This window comes from Chlorocebus sabaeus, chromosome 9 (genome assembly GCF_047675955.1).
Source record: "Chlorocebus sabaeus isolate Y175 chromosome 9, mChlSab1.0.hap1, whole genome shotgun sequence".
NCBI lineage: Eukaryota > Metazoa > Chordata > Mammalia > Primates > Cercopithecidae > Chlorocebus > Chlorocebus sabaeus.
Genome location: NC_132912.1, coordinates 94094672 through 94115390, shown reverse-complemented (window position 1 = coordinate 94115390; position 20719 = coordinate 94094672). Strand labels below are relative to the sequence as shown.

At 39.5% G+C, this 20719-nt stretch overlaps 1 long non-coding RNA gene across 12 annotated transcripts in view; it reads left to right on the top strand.

Annotated features, from left to right (window-relative positions):
• Positions 1–20719, top strand: part of LOC103216248 (uncharacterized) — a 151319-nt gene that overhangs the window by 63105 nt on the left and 67495 nt on the right. For 10 of the 12 annotated variants that reach the window (XR_012094013.1, XR_012094011.1, XR_012094019.1 and 7 more), the window contains exon 6: positions 2147–2351. The exons of the other annotated variants lie outside the window; for them this stretch is intronic. This is a non-coding gene — a long non-coding RNA (uncharacterized lncRNA). The remainder of the gene's footprint in view (positions 1–2146; positions 2352–20719) is intronic. 12 annotated transcript variants of the gene reach the window in all.

The following is a 20719-nucleotide window of genomic DNA, read 5'->3' as shown; positions in this document are numbered from 1 at the left end:
ATTTATTTGCAGGGCACCAAGAAAGGAGAATTGGCAGCTAAAGCTTATGTCCTGACTTCCCCAATGACTTGCAAGTAAGGGTTTTTAAAAATGGGTAAATTTCAGGAAAGCAGAAGTTACAAGCAAAATCATAAATCAATACATGGAGGCTACATGTGGGTTATGGCCTGAAAGGGTGGGATATCTTGAAGCAGGAGCTTACAGGTCATAGGCAGGTTCAAAGATTTTCTGATGTGCAATTGGTTAAGGAAGAGAAGCTTTGTTTAATAATTTATGGTCAGCAGAAAGAATGTTAGCTCTGGCTCATGGGTGTGACTTCCTCCAGGACCCTCAGGAAGAAATCTAGAACAAAGAATGGTTGTCAGAATTCAGTCCTCAGTTCTCCCTTACCTGAGGTCTACGTGCCAGTGTGTCCATTTGTTGGAGGTCCAGGTTTATGAAAAATAACTCAGGGACATATGTTAAGATGTTATCTTTAGTTTTTATAGGGAACCAAACATCTTGGGACTATCAGTTCCTTGGCTATTGTTTCAGGCTACCATTACCTTCTTCGTTTCGGGCTACCATTACCTTTTTCTTTTTTTTTGAGACACAGTCTCGCTCTGTCACCCAGACTGGAGTCCAGTGGTGCGATCTCGGCTCACTGCAAGCTCCGCCTCCAGAGTTCAGGCCATTCTCCTGCCTCAGCCTCCCGAGTAGCTGGGACTACCATTACCTTCTTGTTTATCAAGCTGCTGATTCACTTTCAGGGCTAGCTAGGTGTCTGAAATTTCCCTTGAAGGAGCTCAAGATATTCCTTTATTTCCATGCTTGGGGAGCCCACAGACCCCTAAAAGGGGTCCCTGCTCCATCTCAGTACCTAGATTTTCACTTCCTTGCTAAATCAGTCAGTTATAAAAAGCAGATTCAGCTCTAGCCCACATCCGAGTAACTGAGACATTATCATCTCCACTTGGCAAAAACGGAAGCGTGAAATGTGAGTCAGTTGTTTTATTCCACTTCCTAGTGGAGAGAGACAGTTTCTTATCCAGTGTGAATCGAGTCATTCAGGAAGAAACTCAATCCCAGAGAATTATTCAGACGGCGATTGAAGCCTGCTCCTAATTAGACACAGGCTGACTCAGGGGCCAGGGCCTGATGTGGCTGGCGAGCAGCTGTCTCACACACTCACTTCTTACTCAGTCTCCTGGCACCTGTGCCTCCCTCTATCAAATAAACACAATTATAATTACTCCCTATGTAAGTGCAGCACAACCTGATTTCCATGTTATTTATACTCCCCACCCCCAAACACACATACCATCTTCTGAGGAGGTGGGTTCCAGCTGCTGGAGGGCCCCAAAGTGCTACCAGTATGCAAGGCTGGAGGTGAACTCCCAGGCACAGCTGAACTGCTCACCAGGAAGGGGACAGGGTGGCGCTACAGGAAAACAAAATTTCCAGGGGGAAAAAACAGGAGAGGGAGACACAAGACCACAAGGTTGGGAAACGGGTCCAGGGCAAAGAAGAATCCAGCTTGGAGACCAGATACTTCCAAAGAGAATTGGGGATGTCAGGCTGAGATTTTGCATAGGAGTTTCCTATAGGATTTATATAGGAGATTTTGTGTAGGAGCTTCCTATAGGATTTGTATGGGAGATTTTGTAAGATTTTGTGTAGGAGTTTCCCATAGGATTTGTATAGGAGATTTTGTAAGATTTTGTGTGGGAGTTTCCCATAGGATTTGTATAGGAGATTTTGTAAGATTTTTTTGTGTAGGAGTTTACTACACAAAATCTTGGTCAACACCTATGCAGTTCATTAATGCTTTTGGTGCAGAACAGGTTGTCTATTTATTTACTGGAAAAGAGAGAGATGCTGTGTCCTGCATCAAGGTTAGCAAGAGATGAAAAGGAGGCTGAGTTACTTGTGTAGTTACAGTATTTTTTAAATGTCAGTTTGCCAGCCTAATCTGTGAGCTACATGAGGATAGGGATTGTCTCTTGATAGCAGATCCCTAGTGCCTAGCACAATGTGAATGCATAACAGGTGTTCAAACATTTATTGTATGAATACATTAAATGCCTCCACTCAGTGGCTCCATACAACTTCTGATCCCCAACTGAACTGAAGTCTAAAATAATGGTTTTTTTGTCCCTTTGCCCAGGGTTCTCAGGGCACATTAGAAAGCTGATGATTTGGAGCATGGTAGGAGTGGCAGCAGCAGCTTTAGGGCAATGCTTTCAAAAAGATGCTCTTCAGCCCTCAGAAAGGGGTACTGCTGACTGACAACACAGCTGGAACTCTATATAGAGGAAATAACACGGGCCATCAATATGCCCACTCTAACAAGGGAGACCAATCTGATTTCTGTAAGTATTAAAGTCAAATGTTGCTAGGGGATTTTGCATGCTGACATATAGAGAAAAATAAAGCTTTGCTTAAAGAGTGCATACATTCTTTCTCTGTTTACCCTCTGGGAACATCCATTGTAAAGAGAAATTGAACTCTAATTGTACTCAATTGTGACACTTAAGAAGAAATATAAAGTATATGTAGTTGCAACAACCTTCAATCTTTTCCTTAGGCTAAATGAAACATACTAAATTGAGAAGGAGGTGCTATAGGCTTCATGGTATCACTAGAATAAAATGGTATAAATAGTCTTTTGAATCAGAAGATGTGGCTTGAAGGCCCAACTCAACCACTTACTAGCGATGTGAGTTCCAAGGCTTATTTTAATAACTGATTTTGATTTTGCTTAACTTCTTAATTTCAATAAAAATTATAACCTTAACTGTATAAAACCAGTAATCAAATTGTGGCAAGATTTTTTAAAACGAGCAAGAAAAATATTCTTGATTAATGACATTTTAATATTTCTTTATATTTGTAGTTTTTCTATCACGTCTAGGTATGACTCATGTTTTGCTTAACTTTATTTGAGACCCAATGTACTTCATCATTCTGAGGACTTATGTCTCTCTTTAATTCTAAATATTTTTCTGATTTTATCTTTTTCAGATACCCTCTATTCTTTCTACTTTGTCTTTCTGGAACTCCTATTTGGTAATGTTGAACTTCATCTGAAATCTGTGCTTCTGGAAAGCAGGGATGGTTAAGAAATCTACCCTTGTTTTTGTATTCTGGAAACAGCTAACCTCAAAGGGCACCCTGCCCTTGTATAGTCTGATATAAGACACATCTCCATCCTTCCTCATGACTCAGTTAGACTCTCGACGACTCTTGTTTACCTGCCTCTGCAAACCCAGGTTCCCTTCCTTTTCACTGAAACATTCCTCATTAATGAACATTCATCTATTGCTATAGACTGAATAAAATCATCTCCTTAATTTCTTGGTGCACTTTGTCTTTGACATGTTAGACACGCTAGATACATAGAACATTAACCTTCTCACCCATTTATCCTTGTTTCTGCTTCTATTTCTTGATGAATCTCCACCTCTTTATCTCTGAGTTATATTGTGAGTACTTTGTTCAAATCTATCCACCAGTTTGCTAATTCTCTATTCAGTGTTGAATCTGATATTTAAACAGGTTTTCATTTCTAAAAGTTATATTTGGTCTTTCTCTCTCTCTGCCTATTCTTTTCACATCCCATTGTTCTTTCATGATGATATCATTAGTGGATTTTTCCTTAGTTCAGCTAAAGACGGGGTCCTTGTCCCATGGCCAGGGACAAGGCCAGTTCAGACTCGCAGATAGTTTGAAGGGTCAGATAGGGTTTTATTGGGTGAAAAGGAAATAAAGGGAGAAACAGGGACTCTCCACAAGGCCAGAGTTCCTCTGGTGTGCTTCTCGCCTCACAGCTTGAATCCCAGGTTCCACACACAGGAAGAGGAGGGGCTAGGCTCCTCCCACCTGAAAATGGGGTGAACTTCTGTGGCTCTGCCCCAGTGTGCCAGTCAGTTAGAGTTTTGCCAGGGACCCTCTCCCACCTGGCTGTCTCAGTATCTTTAATTATTTTAAACATACTTCTATTTTAATCTTACAGATTGCTATATTTTCTTCAGACCATGAAAATACTGCTTCTCCCTGTTTGTTGCATCTGCCAATTCTCCCTCGAGGTAGATTGCTTCCTCGTGTAGTTAATAATTTCTTATTGTAAAGTTACCTTAGTGTTTCATTTTTTTGGAAGGTGATGGTGGTGACTCCTTTGTGCTCTGAATTGTCAAAGTATCACTGCAAAACTATTTTGAGTTTGCTTCTACTTCAGTCCTAGAGTCTCACAAATCCTAGATCAATTTTTTTTTTTTTTTTTTTTGGAGACACTCTGACACCTAGGCTGGAGTGCAGTAGCTCAATCTCGCTCACTGCAGCCTCCATCTCCTGGGTCTAAATGATCTTCCCACCTCAGCCCCCAAGTAGCTGGGACTACAGGGGTGCACCACCACACCTAAATTTTTGTATTATTTTTTGCAGAGACAGGGTTTCACCATTTTGCCCAGGCTGGTCTTGAACTCCTGGGCTCAAGTGATCATCTGCCTAGGCCTCCCAAAGTGCTGAGATTACAGGCGTGAGCTACCGTGCCCGGCCCAATTTTTTTTTTTTTTTTTTTTAGTTTATTTTGTATTTTATTTATTTATTTATTTTTGAGACAGGGTCTCACTGTGTTGTCCAGGCTAGAGTGCAATGGTGCAATCTAGGCTCACTGCAATCTCCCCACTCCTGAGTTCAAGCGATTCTTGTGCGTCAGCCTCATGAGTAGCTGAGATTACAGGCATGTGCCACCATGCCCAGCTAATTTTTGTATTTTTATTACAGACAGTGTCTCACCACACTGGCCATGCGGTCTTGAACTCCTGGCCTCAAGTGATACACCTGCCTTGGCCTCCCAGAGTGCTGGGATTACAGGCATGAGCCACTGCTCCTGGCCTATTTTTATTTACTTTTTTTTTGAGAAAGAGTCTCACTTTATTCACCCAGGCTGGAGTGCAGAGGCGCAATCTCAGCTCACTGCAACCTCCTCCTCTGGAGTTCAAGTGATTCTCCTGCCTCAGCCTCCTGAGTAGCTGGGATTACAGGCATGCTGCACCATACCCAGCTAATTTTTGTATTTTTTTAGTAAAGATGGGGTCTCACCATGTTGCACAGGTGGTCTCAAACTCCTGGCCTTAAGTGATCCGCTCCCCACTTGGCCTCCCAAAATGCTGGGATTACAGATGTAAGCCATCACGCCATGCCTTAATTTCTTTTTTAGAGACAGGTTCTTTCTCTGTTGCTGAGGCTGGAGTGCAGTGGTGCCATCATAGCTCACTGGAGCCTTGATCTCTTGTGCTCAAGTGATCCTCCTGCCTTAGCCTCTCTAGTAGCTGGGACTATAGGCATGGACTACTATACCTGGCTAAGCCTAGATAATTTTTAATGTTAATTTATCACTTTGGTTTCCTGCAAGAGAAAGGTACTGAAAATTTGGACTCTATAACCTTATATTTGATTTCCCATGAGTTATATATTTTCCACCCGGGCTCCTGGTTAACTTCAAGATCTATTGACACTTTCCCAGGCTAGTGGATGGGATTGTTCCTAGTCTCAATTTCACAGATAGGATAGCTTTCCAAAATTCTCAGGTTTTTTTTTTTTTTTTTTTTTTTTTTACCAGAGACATAGTTCCAATTCCCTCTTCATGTGAGATGCTTACACACATAGACTTTTAAAATTATCCCTCAATAAAAACAAACAAACAAAACTGATCTGTTATAGATATGTAAGTCTTAATTCAACAATAATCTCCCATGGATCTCTACACAATTTCCACACCTTTTCTGTTACCATAATATTGAATTGGATCATACAGATAGAGTGTCTGTTTTCTTCCTAACATTGATCTCCATGATAAAACTCTCTTCCATTAACAGAGTTTTGGGAGATGCTGACTCAGTTGTAGTCAGCAATGGCAAGAGCAGTCAAATTCAAATTTTCAAATGCTAGGCAGTGAAGGAAGAACCCCCATATGGGGTGGAAATTTGGGACCTGATAATTAGAGTCCCAAGAGAGTCTCCTTCCCTTTGCAAGTTACTATTGCTATCACCATGCTGACTTAAAGTATGGCTATTATTCCCTGTGTGTCCCTGTAAGCCCCATGTGGATCCACTTTCTTCACTTAAAATAGGGAACAACAAAGAAGTCAGGGACATGAAATAGAGCTAGAAATGAGGCTACTATAAGGAAATGTACTAATAAATTTTTTTTTGTTTTGTTTTTGTTTTTGTTTTTGTTTTTGTTTTTGTTTTTTAGACTGAGTCTTGCTCTGTCACCCAGACTGGAGCGCAGTGTCGCAATCTCAGCTCACTGCAGGCCCCACCTCCCGGGTTCACGCCATTCTGTCTCAGCCTCCCAAGTAGCTGGGACTACAGGCACATGCCACTGCCAAGCTGGCTAATTTTTTGTATTTTTAGTAGAGACGGGGTTTCGCCGTGTTAACCAGGATGGTCTCCATCTCCTGACCTTGTGATCTGCCCGCCTCAGCCTCCCAAAGTGCTGCGATTACAGGCATGAGCCACTGCGCCCGGCCAAGAAGTTTTTACATACTTGCTATTGATAGGGCATAAGTTTGTCTATAAGCTTTCCAACTGCCAGTTTTAAGTAGAAAACACAATTGGTTAACGTATTTCATCTATATTAGTCCCTTCTTGCACTTCCGTAAAGAAGTACCTGGCCAGGAGCGGTGGCTCACACCTGTAATTCCAGCATTTTGGGAGGTCGAGGCAAGTGGATTGCTTGAGTTCAGGAATTTGAGACCAGCAGGGACAACATGGTGAAACCCTATCTCTACAAAAGATACAAAAATTAACCTGTCATGGTGGTGGCACATACCTGTAGTCCTAGCTACTTGGGAGGCTGAAGTGGGAGGATCATCTGAGCCCAGGAAGCGGAGGTTGCGGTGGACCGAGATTATACCACTGTACTCCAGTCTGGGTGAGAGAGTGAGATCCTGTCAAAAAAAAAAAAAAAAAGACCTAAGACTGGGTAATTTATAAAGAAAGGAGGTTGAATTCGCTTGTGGTTCTTCAGGCTATGTAGAAAGCATAGAGGCTTCTGCTTCTGGGGAGGCCTCAGGAAACTTACAATCATGGCAGAAGGTGAAGGGAAAGCAGGCGTGTCTCACACGGCAGAGCAGGAGGAAAAGAGAGAGTGCGAGGTGCTACACATTTTTAAACAGCTAGATCTCATGATAACTCACTCACTGTCACAAGAACAGCACTGAAGGGGTGATGTTAAACCATTCAGGAAGGATCCACCTCCATAATTCAGTCACCTGCCACCAGGTGACTAACATTGGGGATTATAATTCGACATTAGATTTGAGTGGGGACACAGAAACAAGCCATGTTCGTGAATAAGATATAAAAACAAATTAGTTCCTCAACCGAAGTTTTGGGTGCTAATAAGTAAGATGAACTAACATGAAGGGAAGGTGAAAGAAATACTTTGCTATATCACTTGGAGTGAAGAGTATTAGAACCCAGAGTTCTTGCTTGAGGAAGAATAAATACACACTAACCTGCCCTTCAAGGCAGGCAGGCCTTCACAGATACCTTGTTTGCTGGGTAGAATATTCAGCTTTGGTACCAGAGCTTAAGGGAGACTATGAACTACCCTAGTGGTCTTTCCCATATTTCAGTCAGCCTTCCTTCTAAATGAAAGTAGAATTTGAAGTTGCATCATGTTTTCCCAGCCTGGGTAGAGAATCCACGTTTGCATCCAGGCCTGTTTGACGGTAAATTTCTCCTGGCACAGGACAGGCCCTTCCTTGTGTCTCCCAGATAATCTGTTTATCATGTCCATATTTAGTTTTCTAGTTTTTATTCTCCACTGATATTTGTTTCTGGGTCTCAGCCCTTTCAGGTTCCTATTACCCCTTTCTGTCACCCTCCACATGTGGCTGAATAACCAACAACTAACTCTTTTCCTGAGTGGTACAACTTCATACTAGTTCTGTAAATCAAGGGGGTAGAATTGCCAAGGGGTGAATAATGTGCCCCTAGGAATTCTAGCCAGAGTCAGGTTTTCTCTAGCCACTGTCTGTGTACTGGGCACTCTCTTCAGTCAGCTTTTAATTTTTTGTTTTATTTTTTAGGTTGGGAGTTCTTTGGGAGAGCACTCCCCTGATTGGTTTTAATTTCGGGTGCTGGAAAGAAATCTCAGACCTGAGACTCATGAGATTTGGTTTAGAAGGAGCTATGTAACCCTGAGCAAGTAATTCACTTTCCCACCTCATTCTTTATATTCACATCTGAAAACAAAAGAGTTGAAATAGAATAGTAGATTTAAACGTTCTAAGATGTTATCTTCCAAAGAAATTTTAAAAGGCAACCCAATAGATGAGAAGAGAGTTGCTGTATTGAAAGTGGAGGTTTGGGTTGTGGTAGTGGTGGGTGCTAGCCCCTTCCCTTTACTCCCCATGGAAGTCACAGGGCACCCCTGTTGAACTGCTCCAACTTTAAAGAGCAAAGTTGTGAAAAGAGAGATCTAGATCAAGGGCAAGAATTTTTTTCTTTTTTTCTGTAAAAGGCCATATAGTAAATATCTTTGATGTTGGGCAACATTTTGGGGCATAATGGGTATATTTTTTAACTGTAGTGATGATTTCACAACATACATATTTTAAAAATTACAAAATTTTACATTTTTTGAAAAATGATGGGTTCCTGCTATGTTGTCCAGGCTGGAGTATGGTGGCTATTCACTGGCATGATCACAGCCCACTACAGCCTCAAACTCCTGGGCTCAAGCAGTCCTCCTGCCTCAGCCTCCTGAATAGCTGGGACTACAGGCATGTGTGCCACCTTTTCTTGGCTAAATTTTACATTTTAAACATGTGTGGTTTGTTGTATGTCAGTTATACCTGTTAAAAAGATCATAGTATTTGCAGAAATATTAGACTTTCATAGATTTAAAAAAGGGAATAATTGGGATGTAAAGAAGGGAATAGAGGTACCTGTGGAAGGAGTCTCTATAGTCTCAGTTATAGAATTTAATTTAGGCTGTAGTGATTTTCAGTAGGACACAGACCTTTGGAATGGAATATGTAGTGAATCTCAATTGGTTTTTGTTGTTTTTGTTGTTCAGCTTTCCTTCTTTCTTTCTTCTGTTAACAGCATCCTTACTCCTTTCAAGAATCTTTCTCTTTATGGTTACCCATCTGTGTGATTACAGAGAGACTAGACTGCCAGTCACATTGCCTTAGCAAAAGAGGTAATGGTGCCCTGTCCCCTTTCAATAGTTAGTGGTTCAATGAGTTGGTAAAAGACTCAGGCATTGAAAACCCATTCCTGTTGAGAGGCTGAGGTGGGTGGATCACTTGAAGTTAGGAATTCAAGACCAGCCTGACCAACATGGCAAAACCCCATCTCTACTAAAAATACAAAAATTAGCTGGGCATGGTGATGCATACCTGTAATCCTAGCTACTCGGGAGGCTGAGGCAGGAGAATCACTTGATCCCAGGAGGCGGAGGTTGCAGTGAGCTGAGATCGCACCACTGCACTCCAGCCTAGGCAACAGAGGGAGACTCTGTCTAATTCAAGATGGATCAGAGACTTAAATATTAAACCTAAAACCATAAAAACTCTAGAAGAAAACCTAGGCAATACCATTCAGGACATAGGCATGGGCAAGGACTTCATGTCTAAAACACCAAAAGCAATGGCAACAAAAGCCAAAATTGACAAATGGGATCTAATTAAACTAAACAGCTTCTGCACAGCAAAAGAAACTACCATCAGAGTGAACAGACAACCTACAGAATGGGAGAAAATTTTTGCAATATACTCATCTGACAAAGGACTAATATCCAGAACCTACAAAGAACTCAAACAAATTTACAAGCAAAAAACAAACAACCCCATCAAAAAGTGGGCAAAGAATATGAACAGACACTTCTCAAAAGAAGACATTTATGCAGCCAATAGACACAAGAAAAAATGCTCATCATCACTAGCCATCAGAGAAATGCAAATCAAAACCACAGTGAGATACCATCTCACACCAGTTAGAATGGCAGTCATTAAAAAGTCAGGAAACAACAGGTGCTGGAGAGGATGTGGAGAAATAAGAATACTTTTACACTGTTGGTGGGAATGTAAACTAGTTCAACCATTGTGGAAGACAGTGTGGTGATTCCTCAAGGATCTAGAACTAGAAACACCATTTGACCCAGCCATCCCATTACTGGGTATATACCAAAGGATTATAAATCATGCTGCTATAAAGACACATGCACTCGTATGTTTACTGCAGCACTATTCACAATAGCAAAGACTTGGAACCAACCCAAATGTCCATCAATGACAGAATGGATTAAGAAAATGTGGCACATATACACCATGGAATATTATGCAGTCACAAAAAAGGATGAGTTCATGTCTTTTGTAGGGACATGGATGCAGCTGGAAACCGTCAGCAAACTATTGCAAGAACGGAAAACCAAACACCACATGTTCTCACTCATAGGTGGGAATTGAACAATGAGATCACTTGGACACAGGAAGGGGAACATCACACACTGGGGCCTGTTGTAGGGTGGGGGGGAGGGGGAGGGATAGCATTAGGAGATATACCTAATGTAAATGACGAGTTAATGGGTGCAGCACACCAACATGGCACATGTATACATATGTAACAAACCTGCACGTTGTGCACATGTACCCTAGAACATAAAGTATAATTTAAAAAAAGAAAAAAAAACCTCATCCTGGAAGACATATATATATATATATGTGTGTGTGTGTGTGTATATATATATATATGAATATATATACATATATATGAATATGATTCCGGACATGGATAAAGATATACAGAGATCTAGAGGTTTACTGAAGACAAATGAGAGAAGACTTTTCTTGCCTTTGGGTTGAATATCTTGGTTTTAAAACCCAAGATACTGACTGCGGGTACCTATGTGGAAGAAACCTGAGGGTGTTAGGAAAGAACTTACACATTCACTTATCTCATTGTGTATACATTTTATTGCATCCTTAGTATGTGTCAGTTAATGGTCAAGATGTTGGGAACAGTGGCAAATAGGCAGAAAGAGAGGCATACTTGATGATGATTGAAAAGGAAGTCCAGGTGACATTGACTGGAATCTTAAATCTAGTCTCACCTGAGAACACATCCATTCTGCCTTCCACAGTTATGTAAGGCTATGTGATTTCCTCTTTGCTGAAGATAGCTTGAACTGTTTCTGTCCCTTGCATGTGAAAGAATATAACCAATATAGAAGTTGAACAAGTGTCTTGGCAAGTATATAAAATGGGCCTGTGTAATTTGAAATGATATATTCAATAAATGTGCATTATTTATAATGCAAAACACAAAAAGTAGAGCTAAAAGTTTTTGGCTAGTGGGGATACAGGATACACATAATGTAGAGTGAGAGGGTAATATAAATTATTGAGGTTTTTTTCCTGAAATAATGGTAATAGGCATCATTTTTAAGGCACCTAGATATGCCAAATACTTCCCAAACATACATTTTTCAATCTTCAAAACTTTATTTCAAGGAAGATATTAATAGTTGGTTAAGATCTTGAGAGGGTCAAATAAATAGCACCCCGTTTCTTTACCTAAGTGCTAAATAACCTGAGAAATAAGACAGTGGAGAAGAGAGAAGCAAAATATCACTTTTATTACTGAAAAAGATTAAGTTAGATGACTTAGATTAGCACGAGAGACAAATGCTCCTGCACTGAACTTACCTAGTCACTTGAATGCCGTACCCGTGTGGACTTCCCATTGTGGGAGCTGTCAAGCGAAGACTGAAAACACAGAAAAATAGTTCACTCCCAAGTGGGTAATCTGAGCCAAGAACATTTATGTTTACCAAATTCACTAATCAGATAAGTCATTTCACCTCCCCTGCGATAGACAAATTATAGGGTGGAGAAAGGGTATAAGCACATCCCTATTTGAACCCCTCCTCCTAGAAAGGAAACTTCAAAAGTGGGGAACTCTTTCCTCAACATAGTTTAATTTTACACCTGATGAAAATGAAACTCAGAAATGTTAAATGATTTGGCCAAGATCAGACATTTAACAAGTGGCAGAACCAGGAATCAAGGTCAAGTTGACAACCAAGTTCTTCTCTTTCAACCATACTTTGCCTCTCGTCAACTTCTAAATGTTTGTGTGTAGCCCAGCACTGCCTCTGCTAGGAATTTAGCCATCTATCCTCATTAGTGCACAAAGATATACATAGAAACATATCTGCTATAGCATATTTTTAGTGGAAAAAAATCAAAGAAACCCAAATTTCCTTCAACAGGGAATCATGAAATAAATTACGACATGAATGAAGAGTAGAATGCTTTGTAGCATTTTTTTTTTAAAATGAAGGCCAATTATCTGCATATCACATGGGAACAAAATAAGATATACTTAGTGTAAAAAAGCCTGTGACAGGACAGTGTGTAGACTGTGTTCCTGTTTGGGCACATTTCAAAAGTATCTATTCATATATACTTAGAACATTTCTGTAACAATATTTTTTAAAACTTATGGTTACCACTGGGTGTTTGAAGGAGCAGTGATCAGGGCATATTGAGTTTCTATACTTCAAACATTGCTCTAGTGTTTTTCCCCTCTTTTTTCTTTTTTTGAGATATAATTAATATAGCATAAAACTTATGCCCTTACAGTACACAATGTGGTTGGTCTTAGCATGTTTAGAGTGGTTGTGAAACTGTTGCCGGGCGCAGTGGCTCAAGCCTGTAATCCCAGCACTGTGGGAGGCCGAGACAGGCGGATCACGAGGTCAGGAGATCAAGACCATCCTGGCTAACACCGTGAAACGCCGTCTCTACTAAAAAATACAAAAAACTAGCCGGGCGAGGTGGCGGGCGCCTGTAGTCCCAGCTACTCCGGAGGCTGAGGCAGGAGAATGGCGTAAACCCGGGAGGCGGAGCTTGCAGTAAGCTGAGATCCAGCCACTGCACTCCAGCCTGGGCGACAGAGCCAGACTCCATCTCAAAAAAAAAAAAAAAAAAGAAACTGTTATCACTCCCCTAATTCCAGAACGTTTTCATCATCAAAAAGAAACCCTCATACCTATTATCCATCACTCCCTGTTCCTTCATTTCCCCAATCCTGGCAACCAATGATCTACTTTTTAATATCTAAAGATTGCTATTCTGGACATTTAATATAAATTGAATCATATAGTATCTGGCTTCCTTCACTTAGTATAATGTTTTCAAGATTCACTCATGTAGTATTATTACTTTTTTACGACTCAATGTATGTGTATAGCACATACATTGTACATACATAAATAAAAAAAGTTTATTCTTTATGACTCAATGTATGTGTATGCACATTTTATTTATTCATTTATCAGTAGCTGGATATTTAGGTTGTCTCTACTCTTTGTCTATTATAAAAATGCTGCTCTGAACATGCATTTACAAGTTTTTGTGTGGATATGCGTTTTTAATTCTCTTGGGTATATACGGAAATGGAATTGCTGGGTCATTTAATAACTCTATGTTGAACTTTTACTTCATTTATTTTTTCTTCTGATAAAAGGGATACATGTGCAGAACATGCAAGTTTGTAACGTAGGTATACATGTGCCATGGCGGTTTGGTGCACCTATTGACCGTTCCTCTAAGTTCCCTCCCGTCTTCTCACCTCCCACCCCCCACCCAGCAGGCCGTGGTGTATGTTTGTATGTTTTTATCCTCTCTGTCTCCCTGTGTTCTCATTGTTCAACTTCCACTTATGAGTGAGAATATGCAGTGTTCGGTTTTCTGTTCCTGTGTTGTTTTGCTGAGGATGGTGGCTTCTTGCTTCATCCATGTCCCTGCAAAGAACATGATCTCATTCCTTTTTGTGAGCTGCATAGTATTCCATGGTGTATATGCACCACATTTTCTTTATCCAGTCTATCATTGATGGGCATTTGGGTTGGTTCCAAGTCTTTGCTATTGTAAATAGTGCTGCAGTAAACATATGTGTGCATGTGTCTTTATAGTAGAATGATTTATATTCCTTTGGGTATATACCCAGTAACGGGATTTCTGGTTCTGGATCCTTGAGAAATCGCCATACTGTCTTCCACAATGATTGAACTAATGTACATTCCCACCAATGGTGTAAAAGCATTCCTATTTCCCCACAGCCTTGCCAGCATCACTGCAGCCTCTGCCTCCCAGGTTCAAGCAATTTTCCCACCTCAGCCTCCTGAGTAGTTGGGACTACAGGCACATGCCAATATGCCTAGGTAATTTTTGTATTTTCAGTAGAGATGGGGTTTCATCATGTTGGCCACGCTGGTCTTGAACTCCTGACCTCAAGTGATCCACCCACCTTGGCCTCCCCAAATGCTGGGATTACATGTGTGAGCTACTGCACCTGGCCTGTCCCTGTCTTTTAATAGTTTGATTATGATGCACCCACGTATTTGTATCTCTTTGACTTTATCCAATTTCATTGTGTTTAGCTTCTTGGATACATAGGTTAATATTTTCAATTAAATTTGGAAGGTTTTGGCAATTTTTCCTTCAAATATTTTTTTGGCCCCTTTCTTCTCACCTCTCCTTCTGAGACTTTCATTATACATATGTTGATATGGTTGATGATGTCCCATAGGTTTCTGAGGCTGTCTTTCTCCCTGTCTCTGTCTTTTTACATCTTTTCTTTCTGTTCCTCAGACTGGGTCATCTTAATAGTCTTCTTTTCAAGTTTGCTGGATCATTCTTCTACAAGCTCAAATCTGTAATTAAGCCTCCCTACTGACCTTTTCATTTTAATTATTGAACTTTTAAACTCAAAAATTTCTACATATTTCTTTTTAATAGTCTCTATCCCTTCATTGATAGTCTCTATTTAGTGAGACATCATTCTCATACTTTCATTCTTTGAAAGTATTTTAAATAGCTAATTTATATTCTTCGCTTACTGATTCCAGTATCTGGGCTGGTTCAGCAATAGTTTACATTGAATGCTTTTTGCTTCTATGTATGAGCCAAACTTGTTTCTTTGTATGTCTGGTGATTTTTTATTAAGAACCGGACATTTAAAAAGTATAATGCTGTAACATTTGAAATAATATTTGTCCCTTCCCTAAGATTTGTAGTTTTTGTTTCTGCATGCTTGTTTAGCAACTTTCTTGAACTAATTTCGTAAAGTTTGTATTCTTTTAATTTTTGGCTAATAAAATCTTTCCTTGGCTAGCTTAGTGGTTAGCTAATGATTGAACAAAAATTATTTTGAATGCCTGGAACCAGTAAGTCTCTCAACCTTTGCTCACTGGGTCTGTGTGTGATTTGGAGAACACTGTTGAAAAGTAAGGCAGGCAGTTTTTAAACTCTGTCTTAGCCTTCACTTCCTGTTCTTCCTGTTTATGCAGAGCCTCAAGATTAATTAGTAGTGAGAGCTTAGGGTGAGGCCTTTTGAGTTCTTTCTTGGGCATACACACAGCACTGGGCATATGTACAACTTGACGTATGAACATAGCTTTCTGAATGCCCAGGAATGTCTCAGAGCCTTTTAATCACTGCCTGCCCCTCCATGGAAATCTCATTCCCTACGTTTTCCTTTTAAGTTTTTCATTAGTTTCTAATTAGCCACAACTGTTTTTGCTATCCTAGACAACTGTGATGTTAAGCAATTGCCACTGATTGTTTTCAGCAAATACTCCCAGGGAAAAGGCTGTTTGAAATGAAAGAGTTCTGAGTCATGTCAAATAAAGATAAGCCCCACAATTTGCCATTTCTAGGTAGCTGCCATATGAGTCAAATGATGACAATTCTCTAAGAACGGTGTTTTGGGGCAACTTAAAACCCATTCTGCCACCTCCAGTGGTTGCTAGGCTGCTGGTTTTTGCTGACTTTAGAGGACCCTTTTTAAGACTGCTATGGTGCTAAGCAGAAAGGGGAGGGAATAGGGCAAATCAAATCACCACAAATCTTGCTGTTCTTACTAAGATTCAGCCATTTATTTTAATGAACACTTCTTGGATTACTGTCAGTATTTGGTTAATTTCCAGAGTTTTGGAATTAGTGATTTTGACAACTTTTGCCAGTGTTCTTGTTGCTTTTATAGAGGAGCAAATTTTGGAGGTCTTTACTCCATCATTCCTGCCAACAGTGTCCTCTGTAGTGTTTAATTGTTTTAAATCCATGATCGTGTATAGATTTTAAAATAAAACAAATAATACAGAAAATAAATGAGAAAAAACATAAAGCAAGTTCCAAAATTTGTTTAAGTTTTGGAACTTTGAGAACACAATTGCTCTTCCTGTATAACTTGGAGGTAGGAAGCAAACTCTAATCTGTGGAGAGGTATGTGTAGACCCAAGTATACCACATGTAGGATTTTCAGGCAAAATACAGGATACCCAATTAAAATGGAATTTCAGATAAAAGCAAATAATATTCTAGTATATGTATGTCCCCAATATTTGATGGAATATGCTTATACTAAAATTTTATTTGTTATTTATCTGTAATTCAAATTAATTGGGGCATTCTAGGTTTATGTTGTTGTTGTTGTTTGTTTGTCTTTGCTAAATCTTGCAACCCTACCCACAAACAATACAAGTTCTGGCGCTGCAAGAAACAGGAAGGCCTTCCCCTCCAATGTGTGGGCCTCTGGGAAGGCTTGCAGAGCACTTCTCAGTTGTCAATGGAAGCCATGATAGAGGTATAGAAGCTACTGATTGTACATTGGCCTGAGGGCAGATGAGTTTCCCTGCTGTGGGGGAGGAAAGGAACAATGCGAATGAGCTGTATTGTGAAGTTCTGATTCTTCAGCCTTCATGCTCCCAGCATCCATTCACACCCCAAACAGAACTCCAGCCTCGGCATCTTTCCTGGGAAAGCCCCTTGCTAGGAAAACGATATTCTCCAAGATTCCAGAGATCCCCTCCTCTTTGCCTTTGTTTATCAAACTTCTGCAGTTTTCAGGTCTGCCCTCGGATTCTACATTTTTTTTTTGCCCTTTTTTAACTTTTATTTTTAATTGGCACATAATTGTAAATATATATGGGGTACAGTGATATATTGATACATATCTATAATGTGTAATGATCAAAAATGGGTAATTAGGATATCTATCCCTTCAAACATTTATTATTTCTTTGTGTTGGGAATATTGAAAATCTCTTCAAGCTATATAAAAATATACACTAAATTAATGTTAACTATATTCATCCTACAGTGCTGTAGAACACTAGAATTTATTCCTGCTATCTAGCTGTAATTTTTTTTTTTTTTTTTTTTTGAGATGAAGTCTCAAAAAATGCAGTGGCTTGATCTTGGCTCACTGCAACCTCTGCCTCCTGGTTTCAAGCGATTCTCCTATGTCAGCCTCCTAAGTAGTTAGGATTACAGGTGCCTGCCACCACACCTGGCTAATTTTTGTATTTTTAATAGAGATGGGGTTTTACCATGTTGGCCAGACTGGTCTTGAACTCCTGACCTCAGGTGACCCACCCGCCATGTACGGCCTCCCAATCTAGCTGTAATTTTTTAACCAACTTACCGCTATCCTTCCCTCCCCCTCCCCTTCCCAGCCTCTAAATGACCATAACTCCATTCTCTACTTCTACGATTTCAATTGTTTTTTAGCTCCCTCATATGACATGGACTCTCTATATTGTATTTTTGAAGAAGATCCCATGAATGTGGGTTGGTTATGAGCTCCAGCCAAAGCCCCACATTCATTCAGTGTTAGGAAAAGTATAATGTCAACTCAAAATAACTAGTTTTGATCTCATTTATGTAATATAGACACATATCATATATTATATACACATATGTGTAATATATATGATCTCTATCTTGATCTGTATCTATCTGTTTAAACTATTTTACAAATATGTATTTTTTAAAATTTTTTAATTGAAGTTTTATTGAAGTATAACATATATACAGAAATAATTAGTATAAAGCCCAATAAATTCTCATGAATGAATCTTGAATTATGAATGCAGCTTTAACCAAATTCAAGATGGAGCATCTAGACTGTTAAAGACTTTTTTCTCTCCTCTTTCCCAGGATCCTTACACGCGCGTGGAGACCTAGTTGCCTCTCTAGCCCCAGGATTTCTGTCATCTAAAGCACTAAAGTATTTTGTTGTGTACCGTTATGTATCAGCTGTCAAATGCTAGTTTGAATAATGATCTATCTTGATATGGATGTGCCCTGTGTCCTCAATTGTGTTGTGAGCTCCTTGATGTAGGAACCAAGTACATTCCTCTTTATACCCCAACTCCTTAGCATTGTGCTGCACAGTTCAATGAGTTTTGAATAATAATGGTATGACTGGCATTGATGCATAATATATAGAATTAGCTCCAGAGGTAGCCCTTGGATTGTTCAATCTTGATTTTAGTTGAGTCAAAGAGAGAATTCTTTCTAAGTTCCTTTTAGCCCTAGGATTGTTTTCTGTCTTAATGAACAGAATTTCATTCTGTTCCAGCACATGAGGCAATACCATAGGTTTGAGTTGACCATAAAATACTTCCTATATTGTTTACAATGCCAATTTCCCATCATCTCCTAACCTCACATGGAAGATTGTTTCTGATGAAGTAATGGGCAATTTCCAAACCCTTGAGGCTTATTTAGAAAGCCTGTATCCAGGACACTAAAAGCTGCCAATCAGTTGAACCTCTGGATAATGATGATTCCAAATCTTGTTTGATTTTTAAAAAGGTATTATTGCCTTTCAAACTTAGCCAGAAAACCAATGCAGTGCAATTTAAAACGATTCCAATAGGCTTTCTCATCACAGCATCCCAGTTTCTTTGGAAGATAAATAGCCCTAATTAAAATGTGTTAAGAAATTTTTGTCTTGAGCTTCTCAAGAGGATTCCTCATTTTTGGTTTATTTTTCATAAAAATTTACTCAAAACTCTATTTTATTTATCATTAAATTCTTCATTTATAGCAATATGAAGACTAATACTTGGATTATCACCATGACCCATGGGCATTTTAATTTTTAATGGAGACCAGGGGTTTACCCCAATCTTGATTGTGCAAAATGTCTTCCCAACTTTGAATTGTGAAAGATGCCCAGGAATGAGCCATTTTCATTACAGCAATGCAGAGGCTCTTTTGCTGTTGTTCATAATGTATTACATGCCCCCTAGGCAGGAGCAATTTTCTTTCACAGAGCTCCTTACCTGGATACACATTTCCAATTTTTCATTTGTTTGTTTATTTTTGAGACTGAGTCTCGCTCTGTTGCCCAAGCTGGAGTGCAGTGGTGCAATCTCGGTTCAGCTGACTCCAACTTCTGCCTTCCGGATTCAAGTGATGAATGTCCCTCAGCTTCCCAGGGATATACATTTCTATCTGCTTTATTTTATAAATTGGGGAGGCCTTTGCTTATAGTAATAAGAAGATGGTTTTCTGAAGAGTTCTGTTTTTGGTTAAACCCCTCAATACCAGTTGAACCCAGAATGGCTTTTCTATAGAGAATATAAACACAAGTTGTATTTGTTTGAATCCTTTCAAGAGCAACAATACTTTCTTCATATTCTCACAACCTCAGGAGTCAAGATTCCTGAATCCAAGCGCATCTCTGGTACTTACCAGCTGTGTGTCCTTCTGATAAATTGCTTAATCTCTTTTGTTTCCTCCTCTACAAAATGAGGATTATAATAGTACTGATTTCACAGAGGTGTAAAAAGGATTAAGTGAAAACAAAATTACAGTGCTTAGCACACTCCACTCAGTAAAAGCTCAACAAATGTTAGCTATTGTTATTTCCACTGTATTGGGCTTTTTATTCAAATCCATGGAGTTTTTAAAGCCAGAAATTCGAAGAAATTCCATAGTTACAGAGAACCACCATCAAATCTTTCAAACCTTTGCCCCCAGAAATACTCATATTTCTATCAAGGCCTTGATGTTTTGCCAGCTAACTTACTGTTGTTTCCTATCACTGGTATCCCACAAATAATACCATTCCCTTCTCCATTTGTTGTAACCAAATATGGCAAAACCTCTCCAAGAGAAAGCTAGGAACAGGGGTGAAAGAGAACCAGAGCAAAATTAACTAAATACTCTTTGTCCCTTTTCCAAGTATTTCTGGCAACTTGAGGCTAGTGTTAATACTACTTATACTGAGTGTTTTCAGACATATGAGTAAATGCCTGTCTTCACACAGAGTTGACATTTTCATCTCAGTAGGAGATATATATATATATATATATATAGCACTGCGACATTAGGGTGAGTTGTTGTTACTATCCCAAGATAGCCTTTATGTTGAAAGAAGCTGTGGAGTCATTGCAAATACCTCTTTTATCTGCATAGATTTCAGGCAAGATACACCCTGGGGGTGGATAGAAATACTCTGAGTCAAGGGGCTGGGAAAAAGTCTTTGTATAACTACAGAAGTTAAATGCACCAACTGATATCATTAACAATAATGAATAAGCACCCTGGGAAAATTACCACAAAGATTACACAGATACGTGACAGGGCTTATGTCACATGACCCAGCATATTGTCAAGCCCTGGGGCAGCTATCCCAGTTGAAGAAACCAATGGGAACCTGTAGCTTTTATACATTCATGTTTCTCAGGCAATGGGCCATTATGTCTACTTTTAGTATAATGAGATTCATTAACCCATTTGTCATTTCACATATATCTATCTTCTTGAAAATTCTTTGTAAAGGGGTGGCCAAGACTAAATGTGATGAATTTTCCTCCTGGAATCCTTTTCCAATAAATGCTTTGCTTTTCCTTTGCTAGT